This window comes from Panthera pardus, unplaced genomic scaffold (assembly GCF_024362965.1).
Source record: "Panthera pardus isolate Hobbes unplaced genomic scaffold, ASM2436296v1 HiC_scaffold_1, whole genome shotgun sequence".
NCBI classification, from domain to species: domain Eukaryota; kingdom Metazoa; phylum Chordata; class Mammalia; order Carnivora; family Felidae; genus Panthera; species Panthera pardus.
The window spans coordinates 45,478,129-45,493,751 of NW_026526654.1; the positions used below are offsets into that span (position 1 = coordinate 45,478,129).

The window sequence follows — 15,623 nt, forward strand, 5'->3', positions numbered from 1 at the left end:
ACAAATATTTATTTTTCATTTGAGATGAAAAATGTGGAAGCTTCAAATTCTCATTCAGTAAATGACTTTTGGGTCTCCTGGTAGAAACTCTTCTCTCCTAAACCTGAAAGCTACATCTCAGCAGACATAACTCAAAGTCAGAAGTTTGCAAACGAAAATTTTGTATGGCTGTCATTAGGAATTATAGTGAGAAGTATCCCTTGATTCCTAGACCCATGTATTCTACTTATGGGAGAAACGGCTCCAAATATTCACTGCTGGTTAGAGCATATACCTCATGCTATAGGACACTACCACAATCTCTGAAATCATTAGCTCCCATTAGGAACAATGACTCTTGAAAAGGCTATTCTGCCATTGCATGAGCCCTCTGGCTTCTAGTGACAGGGTGCCTTGTAATATCAGTGAATCCCATGAATATTAGCCCATTGAATCATTTCTTTTGCTCAAAAATGAAACGTTTGATCAAAATTTGTGAGGTATGAGAAGCATGGTATAAAATTATTCATCCTCTAAGTCTGTGACTGGTGCTACAGGCTGATGCATGGTTGGTAGTCAGTGATGGCAATTCAATATATACAAGAACTACTTCCTCTTTCCAGTGAAAGCAAATTACCTCTACCATCTTCTGTTCATTGGAACAGATAAAAATGCATTTGAAGTAGCAGTATAAGCATTTCAGTTGCCTGGGCCTCAATTGCTTTTCCCCATTCCATCTCTGAAATGGAAGCTGCGTTTGGAGTTACTCTCTGATTATGATAACTATTGTCATTCTCCAAGGCCCAACTATCTACCCCAAAGGTCAAATGGATGAGTTATTGAAGAAGCAATATCAAATACTCCCAGTGAATCTTTCGGATCTTGGATGGTAGCACTAATGTCTGCTATTCTTTCAAGAATACAGTACCACTTTGTTTATTTTTGTATGGAGGGAGATTTCTATAGGCAGTTTCTACTTATATGTTCTTACCACGAAGCACTATTCTGGAAAGGCAGTGGTTAAGTTCTGCCTGGTGCTGTGTATCTATTTCAACTGAACAACACAGGAACTGTACAAATAATCACAGAATAAATCCACAGGAAAGCACTGAATGCACTGTGAGACAGACTCACATAAACTCCATTGATCATAGGATCTGATGGTGATAGGAGTCCCACAGTGGTGTTTTGGTTCTCTAGAAATTAATATCATCAAAGAACAAACTTCTGATATGCCAGAGAAATATTGATATTTCCAATTCTCTGGTACACGGTTATTCTTCTAAATACTTGTATGCTTCTGTGGGGGAGGTCTACAACTTGGGTCTCTAGGAATTGGGTGAAGGACTATGATTCTTCAAAAGGGAGGGGACTTTAAGTCAGGCCTCTGTTCTGTAGACTTGTAGTATTTTGGACATTTTTGGACTGCCCATCTCTTGGTTCAAAGAGGCCTATAAGCAATTAGTTACTGCCGAAGATGAATGAACTTCAAGTTCTGAATGCCACACTTACTCACTTGTCTATTTTGATAGCCATGTCTACCTTACCTCTTTTAATTATTGACTTCGCTTGTCCTCTAGATCCTAGGATCCTATATCTACATTCAAATGAGGTAGTCCATTTCAATGGAATTTATGGACATTATGTCTCACAATCATTCCTGACCTATGAAGTATAGACACACCCCCTTAATCAATGTACTTTCCATTGCCATAATGAAGGGAGTACTTTCTTTGCTATTCTTTGAGGCATATAATAAATTTAATCCAGTGTCCCCATCTCTTAAAGTCTTTGGATTCCTTTGGCTATCTGAATTTCATTGCCATCTGTCACCACTAACTCCAGCTTTTAGTCAAACAAAATGAGAAAAACAACTGAGCCTCACTCCTTTGCTCAAACCAACTTCCATGTAAAATTGTGTTATTCAACACTGGACTAGCCACATGAGTCTACTAGGCACTAGAAATGTTGCTAATATGACAGAGGGATTAATGTCTATTTTTTTTTAATTTTAATTAATTTCAATTTATGTGTCAAAACACAGACTATAAAATAATTTTCTCTGTAAAACAACTTCATTGTTTAGGGAGGATTACATTTTACTTTAACTGTTCCATTCTGTAAGATATTGTTGAATGATAATGTACCTCTTTGGCGCTTAGGTCCTAGTGTTATGCAGAAACCCATCACTTATCAAGTTAGTGTCAACTGATTTAGTTGAATATTTTTTTACACAATAATGTAACATTGAATATGTTCATTTAAATATTTTATACAGGCAGGTGATATCTAGATAAAAATAGTTGTTAATCTACCATTATAGTGTTTATAATATATAAAATTTATTGTTATTTAATTGCTATGTAAATAACTATTTTTCTAAATAATTTCTATGGACAAATTTATAAATTTGAAATAGAGACATGTTATTGGTACAGAATTAAGTGGGGATGCAGAAACTAGTAACACAAACAGAACAGTAAAGGAAAAAAGATACTGGAGAAAAATACATTGCAAATTTTGCCACAAATGGCAATTACTGTTTGACATGGTAGAACAAAATGAGAAAGCTGTGTGTCTTGTAAAAAAACAAAAAACAACAATCAACAGAATAATGTGAACAATACTAGGAGATATATTTAGCAAAGGCATAGTTCATTTGATAAGAAGATTTTTTTCTTTATCTCAACACCCAAAAAATAACTAATAAATTCATTCTCCTGAAATCAGAATTAAATGTTCAACAAAAATATTTTAAAAGCTTTTTAAAAGAATCTGAACTTGAAAGTTTATTCACCTGTAAGATGATTTGTATACTTGCACCATGGAATATATTTTTAGGTGGAGAAATGGTAAGAAATTATTTTATATAAATTCTGAAAATTTTGTAAATGTTAATTAGGGACTTAAGAAAAAAGACTATCCATAGAATCAAAGACTTCTAAAAATATGAAAAATCAATGGAATCAAAATTAGAAAAATTGCAAATGATTTTTAATTTAAGAAGACTCATGAAGTAGATAAAAATATCGTTAATTAATATTTTGAGTATTTTGTATCAACAAAGCTCCAGATTTATAAACAAATTCCCATTTGTGGAATAAAAAGTAAAATTTGTGAATACACATATACACATATGAATATATTATACATATATGTATATTTGAATATTTTTATTTTTCAAAGAAGAATTTTAGCTATATGTGAAAAAATAGTTTTACATCAGACACTACGTATGTTTGGTCAAAATCTATATTTATTGTAATTCTGTACAAGAGACTGATATTCTCCTTTTATTCCATTCTGCTGCATGTTACATATTAGAAATATCTGTACTCAGTTTTCTAGAGCCACCTCTGTGAAAGGTGCAAATGGATGTAATTGTCAAAATGATTCATTTGCATATATATACATGCAAATGCTCTGAATCAGTATTAGTTTATGGAGTTAAAAAAAATATATGATGAATTTAACAATCTTGTGTTCTTTACCCACTCTCATTCGTTGAGTCATGGAAGATTTATTTACAAAGATTTATTGTACTGTTCATTCCAATTCAAGATTTTCTTGGAACAAAAGAAACACTTACCAAATATGCAATAATAAAAAAATGGCAGTGTGATTTACATTTTCAATCATGAAATCATACTGCTCATGAACAAGCTAAATTTGGAGCTTCAAGGAAAGGAAGAGCTTCTATGTGTCTTAGCTAGACAGGTACACAAATTTATATTGAAATTGAAACTTTTCATTATACAAATCAATAATAATGTTATATTGACACAAGAAGTATTGAATTTATCTAACTTGGGTAGCAATAGTTTTGAAAATTATATGCTTTTTCTTCTAGGTCAAAATAATTCTTGTAGTATTGATGAACCAGTTTTGTTAAAGTCGATGTAAATATTTATGGAAAATCATATTTTGGTATTTGAAATTTTTGAAGTCTGTTTGATACATCTTGGAGATGTAAATCTACTTTCTCAACTGTAAGTTTTTTTACGTGTAAATAAATCAAGTGTTTCTGATGCAAGCTTAGCATCTGAACTGAGCTGTGCTGTAAGTGTAAAGTCATGCTGGACTTTGAAGAGGCAGTAAAAACAGAGTAAAATACATCCTTAATATTTATATAGATTTTGTTTGGAAATAACAATATTTTGGATATATCAGATAAAAATACATTAGTAAAATTTATTTCATCCATTATTTTTTACTTTTTATGTGACAACTAAAATTGAAATTACATATATAATCCCTATCACATTTCTAATGGACAGTACAGGGTCTGATATATATACACACACACACACACACACACACATATATATATTCATGTGAATGATTTTAATCCATGCAAAGACATGTTCTTTTTTAAATTTATTTATTTTTATTTTTGTCTTGTGTTTCAGAAATTACTCCCACACAATAATTTTAGTTTTTTTGCCCAATATAACTAACCACAGTCTTGCATTTCTTGTAAGTGTCTGGTATATAAGTGTCTGGTCCCCTAGACACCACATGCTGGAAAATGTAAAGGGCTGATAGACACTGGCAGGTGGTGGGTGTGGACATGAGCTAATACCCCTCCAGGCTCTGTAAGCAAGGCTTGCTTCTGCTGGTAAGTTAGGCTCAGTGGGAGTGGAAGTTTGAGGGTAATTTGAATGAAATAAATCCTTTCAAATATCATTATTCTCAGTATCGGTCTTCCGTTCTTTCCCAGTGTGTGCTCCAATGAGTACATAAGATATGAGAATTTAATGTATTTTCTATTTTCTCAACCCAGAACATCTGGCTCTGATTTTCTTTTAGGGCAATCATATAAATTTCTTTTTTCTTTTCTTTTCTTTTCTTTCTTTCTTTTTTTCTTTCTTTCTTTCTTTCTTTCTTTCTTTCTTTCTTTCTTTCTTTCTTTCTTTCTTTCTTTCTTTCTTTCTTTCCTGTGTCTTTATTCAAGAACTTAAGACTTAAAGCCTATCATGTTATAGCAGCTTAAACTCTCCAGTGCATGAAATAGTCATTCACTTATGTTCCTATATTCCTTATTCTCTTAGTAGCCTCCATTTCATCTGTTTAAGGGGCATCAACAGGGATAACTTAGGCAACTCATTTGCAATTTGCCATGTACAAATTACTGGTATTCTTTTCAGAAATAAATTAATATACTGCTATCAAGAGCAACCCAACATAAAGTCCAAATACCGATCACTAGAACTGTGTTATCAGTTAGTGTATTGTGTGAGTTTCAGTGACAGATGGAGCCTACTCTAGATAATTTTTACAAGAAAGAAATTTAATAGATGTAATTGTTTAAAACTGTTGGTTGATAAGGTATAGAATCCAGGAATGGCTGTCACAACGATGACTTTGAACTGACCTCCCAAGAGAGCTACAAGCTCTACCATTTCTGAACTCTGGGGAATTGAAAACTATCACCACGACTTCAGGCTTCTGGATTACATTGTCATTGTCATGACCTCAGCCAGAAAGTAAATATTTGCCTGATGATTTGTGAGCATCTGCAGTATTTGTTTACAGAGTAGTCTACGCTTACCCGTGGTTTCCCTTTACATAGTTTCAGTTACCCATGATAACTGCAGTGTGGAAGCCAATGATCCTCCTCTGACATATGGGTAGAAGGTCAATGGTAACCTAATGCTAGCTATGTCACAGTGCCTACATCATTCACCTCACTTCATCTCATGTGACATATATGCATTTTATCATCTCACATCCTCGCAAGAAGAAAAGGGTGAGTGCAGTACAATAAGACATTTTGGGAGAGATTGACCACATTCACGTAACTTTTATTATAGTATATTATTGTAATTATTCTATTTTATTATTAATTATTGTTCATCTTTATTATAAAGGAAGTCTGTAAATAATATCAAATACATTTATTTCAACAGGAAAATATTACAGTTCTGAACTTTTATGTACCTATATAGCTCTCTCAGTGGATTAAGGGGACAAAAACTTCTGTAAGTGTCCAGATAATTTGAACAACATAATTAACAAGCTTTATTTACATGTATAATCCTGAAAAGTAATACATAATAAGGGGGATATTTTAAGTTATTATAAGGTTTATGTAAGAGGGAGACATTATCTCTATCTTCCAACATTATTTGCTGTACAAAAATTCTGGGGGTGCCTGGGTGGCTCGGTCGATTAAGCGTTCAACTTCGGCTCAGGTCATGATCTTACACTTGGTGGGTGTGTGCCCACCAACTGTAAGGTCTGTGCTTACAGCTCAGAGCTGTACTGACAGCTCAGAGCTTGGAACCTGCTTCAGATTCGGTCTCCCTGTTTCCCTGCCCCTCCCCCACTCACACTCTGTTTCTCTTTCTCTCTCTCAAAAATAAATAAACAAAAAAAAATTCTGTAAAGTAAAATCCTGGACAAAGGGCAGTTAGTACCTTGCTTGCGTGATATAAAAAAATCCAAAAGATCAGTGGATCTTGTCTCCCACTAATGACTCCATTGAAAGATGCCAGTTTCAGATAACTTACTAATTGTATTAAAATTATATCATCAAATGTAATTTATGTTGCCTCTTAAATCCTGAAAGTCTTACCACAAGTTTGACTTTGTCTTTGTTCTAAGAGGTATACAAATGCACTAACCTGTCTTTCACCTTTGAGGGTATAGCGGATTGTATGATTTATTTAGAATTCTCTCTTTACCTTCACCCATGCCATAGTTCACACAGGAAAAGTATAATTCCCAGCCTCATTGACTTTTGGCCATATAACTTACTTTGTTCAGTGGAAGCTGAGCTGGCTTTAAATGTGCTTGTATGGACTTGCCTGATTGGGCATGCACTCTAACTACCCTACACTGCACCATAAGAAATAAAAACACTCTAAATTATGACTGCTTCTTCAACTTTGGTCCTGAAATGAAAGATTACAGAGCTGGTGTGAGCTCAATCTATAGCCTGAAACAGACACTACACCTACTCCACATATATATGTGCAGAAAAACAAATGCATGTGTTGTAAGCCATTAAGATTTTATAACTGATTTTGTATAGAATTGTTCCAACACAAGTTGACTAATACAGGGGCGGGGCGGGGCGGGGGGAAGTTTATGCCCCAGACCACTGGACACATAAAAAATGTACTTAGGTGTAAATGCCTGAGCTTTCATGGGAATGGTTTCTGAATTACTCTGAATAAGGAATTTTTCAGAAGATTTCTCTGAAACTGAGCATGATTCAGTGTTCCATTCTGGTTCCTTCCTCAAGATGCTGTGTGACATTTCTCTTCACCTCAGCCATATGTGTATTGCATGTGAACAAACCTCTGTGTCTACAGGGTGGCTCACTAAGCAGGGAAATTACATTCCAACCTCAAGACCTCCAAGTTGAAAGGGGAATTCACTAGTAATGTCCATTAAAGTAAAGCTTTTTTACTGTTAATCCAGTTCCTGGGTGATTGTTTGAAGTTCTACGATGGAAATCTTCTAATCCTCCAACTTATAGTAGAAACTTTTTTGTTTCCAAAGTATTTTCATATGCTTTTATTATTTTATTACAAAAATATTATAAAATAATCAAGAAAATATTTGTAATATCTCCATTTTTAAAGAACAATGAGGAATCAGACCATACATAAACTGATAAGAAAAGTAACATACTAAGATTTTGCCCAATACAAGTTGGGGGAATGCTCCTTAGATAATGAGGAAATAGTTTCTTAATAAAACACTCTGTTGATGAATAAAACTTTAATTTTCAAATGACAGCTTGAGAAAAATATCTCTGAATGAAAAAATTTGCATATTTTGGGTTCTATAAGACTTCAATTTTGTGAGATATCCTTGTTGTTAAAGTATCTTTTGTGGTAGGATGGAGTCTACAAATATTTATTTTATATCTGTGTACTTATACATACACAGATAATCTTTAGAAGTTTCAAAACTTTTAATAAATGTTTATTATGTATGACCTAAAGAGCTCAGATAAAGTAAGAATAAGTGACTTGTAAATAACTAATGTCAGTAAAGACCCACCTGCTATTACTTAATCATACTCGTATTCTACAGCAAAATAGCCATATAAGGGTCATTACTGAGAAGAATGTCAAATTGGCCGATTTAATGTTACTTAGGGCTTACTTTATCTATATAACTGTCTCAGATAAGAATTGCAAGCTAATAATAATTGCATTAGTGTCAGAAGTGTAGGGGACACCTATGGTTTATTTAGTAGGGAGAGAGAGTTTTAATGTTCTAAATTGAGTTTTACTCTCTAAGATAGTTAAAATAGCGTATGTAAAATATTCAAGCATCCATTAATGGTTGATATCTGAGAAATATAATATTGTTTGAAATATTTTAGAGTCTTCCAGTCCAAACTGCTTATTAAAAGGCATGGGGTTGCTTAAATATACTATTGATACATCTAAATAAAATTGCTATAATTTCATGAAGTAAAACAAGCTATTTTTTAAAAAAAGTAAAACTTTTTTTAAGTTACAGGTCATCAGGACCTTCATAGATTTAAAGAGTTTTCTCCTCTTGGTATCAGGTTGCATTCTCTAAATTCATATATCTAGTGGAAAAATCTACAAAAGTAAATTTGTAATAGCAAGCTTTGAAATAATATATTCCATATATGACCATGGTTCTCAGCTAATACACACACACACACACACACACACACACACACACACACGCACACACACAAAATCCATATTTGACACTGAGCCATCAGAAACAATTATGAAACAGTAAAAATTACAGAAAACTCAGAACAACCTCAAAGCTATTTTAGGAAGTGGAGCTTTTCCACCTAAGTTCCTAATTTTCAAAGATGTTGACCCCCTAGCATATATGCATCACTCTTGTGAACTAAGTAATAAGCACCTTAAAAATATCTGCCATCATCACAACAGTAGTTTGTTTTATTTTAAAACATTTATATATTGAAAACATTGAAAATAATTTGTTACTACATTTTTATTCATAGAAACACAAATGAACATAGAATAGCAGCAAAATATAGATGGATAATATGCAAAAAGAGACCGTTCGATGAGCGTGATTAATTCATTGTTAGCATGAATCTATGCTAACTAATGTAGCGTGGCAGCAGGTAGGTGTATCTAGAGAGGAGTTGTGGAGCACCTGTGGAGAGAGTTTCTCTTTTCTATTCAGAATGAAAAATTTGGGAATTGATGACAAAGGCAAACTTTGCTCCCATTGCTACATCAGCAAATACGGCCGTAGTTAGAAAGATGAAATGTCTAGATGTCCAAAGGGGCCCATTTTAGGTTTATATCTTTTGTTTGAAGTTCAGCTTGTCAAATATTCCAGAACAACTGGTCAAACTGTCTGGAGTATGCCTGGCCGGGAACCACCAAATAACAGGAAAACATATGGATACTGTGCTTTACAATTCACAAAATTCACAAAGCATTTTACCACACATGATCTCATTTGTTCTTCATAACAATGCAGATATATTGGTAGGTTAAACATTATATTCTGCAAGTTCAAAGGTAAATGCTGAAATGAGAGAATTTAAGTGATTCATACATGGACACACAAATTGTAGTAGCAGACCCAGGACCTAGACCAAAGTTTTCTAATTCTAATTACAGACTCCTTTCTATTACCTCTGCTCTCATAAGAAGGTTGAAAACGTGCATTTCATTAAGATTTAATGTATGTCATAATTTTATTAAATGTTAAATATGTGAAAATTCTTCTAAATGAATTCAGCCTGCTAGGAACTTAGTTGCTCTTGAGGCAATCAACATCAGGAAATATCATTTTTCAGGGTATTATTGGGTTAAAATTCATATACCATAGGCCTCCTACTTGGGTGATAATTGTGTTAGTGGTATGATAAACCTTTATAAGGGTAGCACAACTTGCAGCATTTTAACATTCTCAGGGAAATGTTCTAAAAGCAAAAATGAATGGGACGAAAGAGAAAGATCTAGGTGTTTCTCTGTAAGTGTGTACATGTGAGTATTTTTTTCCACATATATTATACTTGACATGCCAAATTCCAGTTCAATCTTGGAAATGCAATAAAACAATGATCATTATAGAAAGCTCTACTCCTACATTCAAGAAGCTTATAGTCTAGGAAGGGAGACTGATACTAATCAAATAATAATTTTCATGTATTCATTCATTCATTCAGCTAATACTTACGAAACACTTACAAGTGAGAAATTATTCTGTGTGCTGGTAATGTAAACATCACAGCTATGAAGTGATGCAACTGGGATGCCACATTTCCTGCAACTGAGGGACACAACTTGATCTGTCTGAATGCAGAGGTCTTGTGAACAATTAACCATCTCACCACCCTTCTTCATCTACCAAGAAAATGACAACTGAAGCTGGAAATTTATTTGAAGTTTATTATTTGGTTCAGAAATACATACAATTTTACATTATTTAATAATATATTTATATTTTATGCCATATGATAATAATACATTACAATATATTGTAATAATATGAAGGTATTAGTTTTCATCACCCTTGCCCCCAATTTAAGTAAAATTGATTCTTGAAAGCAGATGTCTTTCTGAGACTTGTTTGGGAAATGGTAAGCAATTATTTCAGCTGCAGCATTATTTTTAAATATGTTCTAAAAAGTACAGGAACCGTGGCACTGCTGTGGCTCAGTCAGTTCAGCCTCCAACTGCGGCTCAGGTCATGATCTCACGGTTCATGAGTTTGAGTCCCACGTAGGGCTCTGTGCTGACAGCTAAGAGGCTGGAGCCTGCTTGGAATTCTGTGTCTCCCCCTCTCTCTAACCCCTCCTCCACTCATGCTCTGTCTCTGTCTCTCAAAAGTAAATAAATGTCAAAAAATGAATAGAAATTAAAAAGTACAGGAACTAAGACTGGAGATAGAGAATATGAAACTGTTCTGTAGACCCATAAATGTAAAGGCAAAATGATGTTGTATTTGGAGAAGACTTATTGCAATCTTTTTCATACTATTAGAACTATTAACACCTACCTTGTAGAAGAGTGACAAGATGATCTATGTATAGGCTTCTCTCAGAGTATAGAACACATGGTAGGATATCAATAAATATTAAAATATATATAGTCTTGAGTACTTTTGCAATAGCTCAGTTTAGAAGTGATGAGGGGTTCATCACTTATTCTTAAAATAAAATTTATGCAAAGTGTGCAACAAATAAAACCTATAGAAAACAGATGTTTCCATCACGATCTGTTGCTTTTCCAAATAATATTTTGAAAACACATTCCTTCAGCCATTATACAGTTCTTAAAATACAAAAGATATTAAATGTTTATTTATTTTTGAGAAAGAGTAATGGGGGGAGGGGCAGAGAGAGGGAGATAGGATCCAAAGTGGGTTCTGCCCTGACAGCAGAGAGCCCAATATGGAGCTTGAACTCATGGACCATGAGATTATGACCAAACCAAAGTCTGACACTTAACTGACTGAGCCACCCAGGTACCCCCAAAAGAAATTAAATCTGTAAGAAAGCCTAGTAGATGGGATTCTGTTCACAGGACTTGGTACTTGGTGGTTTATGCTTCAGTACATGTCACACCATTCACCTCCATTCATGCCACCTTGCCCATAGTAACCTCCACTGCCTATCATGGCCATAACCACTCAAACCACCAGGAGTACCAATCCTTCGCTGGAATTGTCCCCCATTTCCATCCTTCCAATGGATCCATAATCTCTCTCATTATCCATTCCATCTCTGCTACAGCACCCATTCCAGAACCTCCCATGCCAGACTAGAATTCGAGAAGAGTTTAATGTATTGGTATTGCATCTATTCTTACCGTTAGACATGGTAGCTACTGCATCCTTATATGTTACAAACTCTACATCTGCTTCTCCTGTTGCTCTGTCATCAGCTCCAATATCAGTACCAACTCATATTGGATTTAGTTATGGGGAAAATTAGTGATGTCATTTTCAGTTGAATTAAAAGGTAATCCTCCCATATGTACAAAATGACCACCGAAAAAACCTGAACTTGCATCACTAGCTCCCCCTAGCCATGCCCATCAATATCAACTCTCAATCTGGCATCAAAGCCATCATTTCCATAGCCATAATTATTATAGCCATAATAGTTACCAAAGCCTCCATAACTAGGGACACTGGGGGAGAAAAAGACAGGACAGATGCCAGAGATGGAACAAATGTATTATTAACAGAATTCTATTTAGTTAAAAAATACATAGAGCCTAATGTGTGTCAAGCATTGTGCTGAATGCTTTGAAATACAGCCGAGCCCTAATTTGATATAAAACACAAGAAAAAGATAATCCCATAGTTTGGAAACAGTATGACTATGAGAAAGATATTTAAATGAATAAGAATAAAGATGTCAGAAAGTTGGATCTTGATTGCTGGTACAGGTGAAAGAAGACACATCATTTGATTCAACTCTTAATAGGAAACTTGTTTTTGTTTCTAAATAACAAAGTAAAATGCTGCAGTTCTTGTTATTATTTTTGGGAACTATTTGGAAAAATCTTTTCCATCAATGCCTCCCCTCCCTCCAGTTACAGTATGATAGCTTTGATGAATACTTGACTTAGAATAAATGACCTCCTTTCTTCTCACTGGTAGTTTTACATAGCCAGAAAAAGCTGCCAAAACTTCAGAATGGGAAGTATGAAAATGTGGCTCAAACATCATTATTTCATATAGTATATATATATACACATATATATATTTACTAATTTCCCTTCTAACATTTTTAGAATATTGATACTTTACTCTTCATTTGTTTTAATATAAGGCTCCAGATTTTATCTTCAATCTGAAATTTTCCTTTCAAAGAGAGATAAGAATTTAAATTTTTTGAAGTTTGTTTGTTTGTTTGTTTGTTTGTTTGTTTAGAGAATGAGCAGGGAAGGGGCAGCGGAGAGGGACGCAGAGGATCCAAAACAGTCTCTGTGCTGACAGCAGAGAGCCTGACATGGGCTCAAACTCACAAACTTTGAGATCATGACCTGAGCTGAAGTCCGACACTTTGACTGACTGAGGTACCCAGGCGCCCTGAGTGAGATAAGGATATGAATGACTTTCCTTTTTGCCAGTCTAGGTGCCCCGATGAATATTGGTTTATAGGTATTCAAGTACTGAAACCTCTCAGAATCGATTGATTTCTCAAAGTTTCTTTCATATAGGAAATCTTTTCCTCTTACCTCTAAAAAGTTATTATTATCAATATTATGGAGACCGACAGAGAGATGAAAGGTATGGGACATTTTCTAAAATAAGGTGTCTGTGGCATGTGTGTGTGTGTGTGTGTGTGTGTGTGTGTTTGCATGCATGTGTGGTGTGTACACACATGCGTGTGCTCATCCATACCCATTGGTGGTGGTAAAATATTTTCTTTCCCCTTTACAAATAAAAATGTCTTATTCTAAAGAAGATACATAAACTATCAAATGCAATGTGATGTTTTTGTTAAATAATAAGCAACGGAAGCATACAGAAATAAATATTTCTCATGGAGGTAAAATATATACAACTATAAAATCATAAATATACTGGAGAATTATAATATGAATTTGTAAATTGTATGCAAATAGCTTGAAACCAGATCTATAAAGACATAAATAAAGCAACAAGACTGAAAGGTTTATATGTTGGCTTGTTTATAGAGTAGCACAAACATTTTTCTTTTTTAATTGGCAATTAATTTTCGGCAGCCATCTAGGTACTTTCATGTCAAATTACTTTTCCTACACTAAACAAGATTAGGCATCCAAGCAGCAAAGCACTTACGTGAAAAGTGAGAAACTGACTGTCAAGTAGATATTTTCCACCTATAACCAATTAAAATGTTTCTTTTTTGATGAATGGGTGTTGTAATTTCACATTTTGTATTTTTACCTAAGCACATACCTGTGTAACATTCCAGTTCACAAAGGCTAAAAAAGATGGGTACTGAGATTTCTTTTATTCCTTTTATTCAATACACCTTCAGAATGAAGCAAGCATTTTTGTGCTGTTTCAAAAACAGAGCTTTCTTATGCTACTGCACACAAAAATATAGCAACAGTTCATGTACGTATATATGTTTAGGGGCATATATGTGTGTATGTGTGTATAAGTGTATCAACACACGTGTTTTTATAAACCTCAAAAAATATTTTAATCAAATGATTTTTAGTCTCTTGGTTCCTTGTAGATTATCATTTCACATTAAAATGTAGAGATGTCTGTATTTAAAAATTAAACCATTGACACATCAGGTAAAAAAGTAATGTATTATTGATAATCTTCAAGTGAATGACATAAAAAGGAAAATATTGATTTTTTGGAAGATGTCTCATTTTTCTTACTTCACGGAAGACTGATGCAGGTTCATGAGCCTATCAATATTATTTGAATTAATGCATATTCCCTGCTATTGATTGCCTTAACAATGATTGTCATAACTGATTTATGGGCACTTATGCCTGTTAAATATTTTAAGAGGTAAATATCAGATTTGTATATATAAGTAGTTTGACTTGAATAAACAACAGGGTTGGATGTTAACATTATACCTTTTGATTTAATCCATATTATAATACATTATGCAAGATGTATTTTTAAGATAGCAGCAAAAATTCCAACTAAAGTTGATATTAGATCACATTGTTTACTAGAGTTAAGTGCAGAATTCTCTCTAAGGCTAACAAAGTATTTTCAGTTTTGAGGTAGAAATTCTCATGTCATTTGGAAATGTAGCTAATGTATCTATGAGAAAAACTAGGTCTATCAAGCCAAAATATAAAATTTGAGTATCATTGTAATATACATAAAATTGATTTGTTCTTACTGCTTAGAATAGATCAGGATATAAGATTATATTTCAGCTTTCTATGGTGACTGATACCCAATACTTTCCAAATAAATGAGACAAGTTGTGATGGTGTGAGAGGCAAAAAGAGGGTATATATGTATATACCATCTTATAATTAGTATGAGTATCTTTGACTTCAAATGTGAGATATGATTACTACAGTCATTTACCAAGGACCTGCTTTTTTATTTTTTTTTATTTTTTTTTCAATATATGAAATTTATTGTAAAATTGGTTTCCATACAACACCCAGTGCTCATCCTAAAAGGTGCCCTCCTCAATACCCATCACCCACCCTCCCCTCCCTCCCACCCCCCATCAACCCTCAATTTGTTCTCAGTTTTTAACAGTCTCTTATGCTTTGGCTCTCATTCTAACCTCTTTTTTTTTTTTCTCCTTCCCCTCCCCCTCCCCATGGGTTTCTGTTACGTTTCTCAGGATCCACATAAGAGTGAAACCATATGGTATCTGTCTTTCTCTGTATGGCTTATTTCACTTAGCATCACACTCTCCAGTTCCATCCACGTTGCTACAAAGGGCCATATTTTGTTCTTTCTCATTGCCATGTAGTACTCCATTGTGTATATAAACCACAATTTCTTTATCCATTCATCAGTTGATGGACTTTTAGGCTCTTTCCACAATTTGGCTATTGTTGAGAGTGCTGCTATAAACATTGGGGTACAAGTGCCCCTATGCATCGGTACTCCTGTATCCCTTGGGTAAATTCCTAGCAGTGCTATTGCTGGGTCATAGGGTAGGTCTATTTTTAATTTTCCGAGGAACCTCCACACTGTTTTCCAGAGTG

At 34.1% G+C, this 15,623-nt stretch overlaps 1 pseudogene; it reads right to left on the reverse strand.

Annotated features, from left to right (window-relative positions):
- Nucleotides 1-11,523: 11,523 nt before the first annotated feature.
- LOC109247157 (heterogeneous nuclear ribonucleoprotein H3-like) overlaps nt 11,524-15,623 on the reverse strand; it is a 42,299-nt pseudogene continuing 38,199 nt past the window's right edge.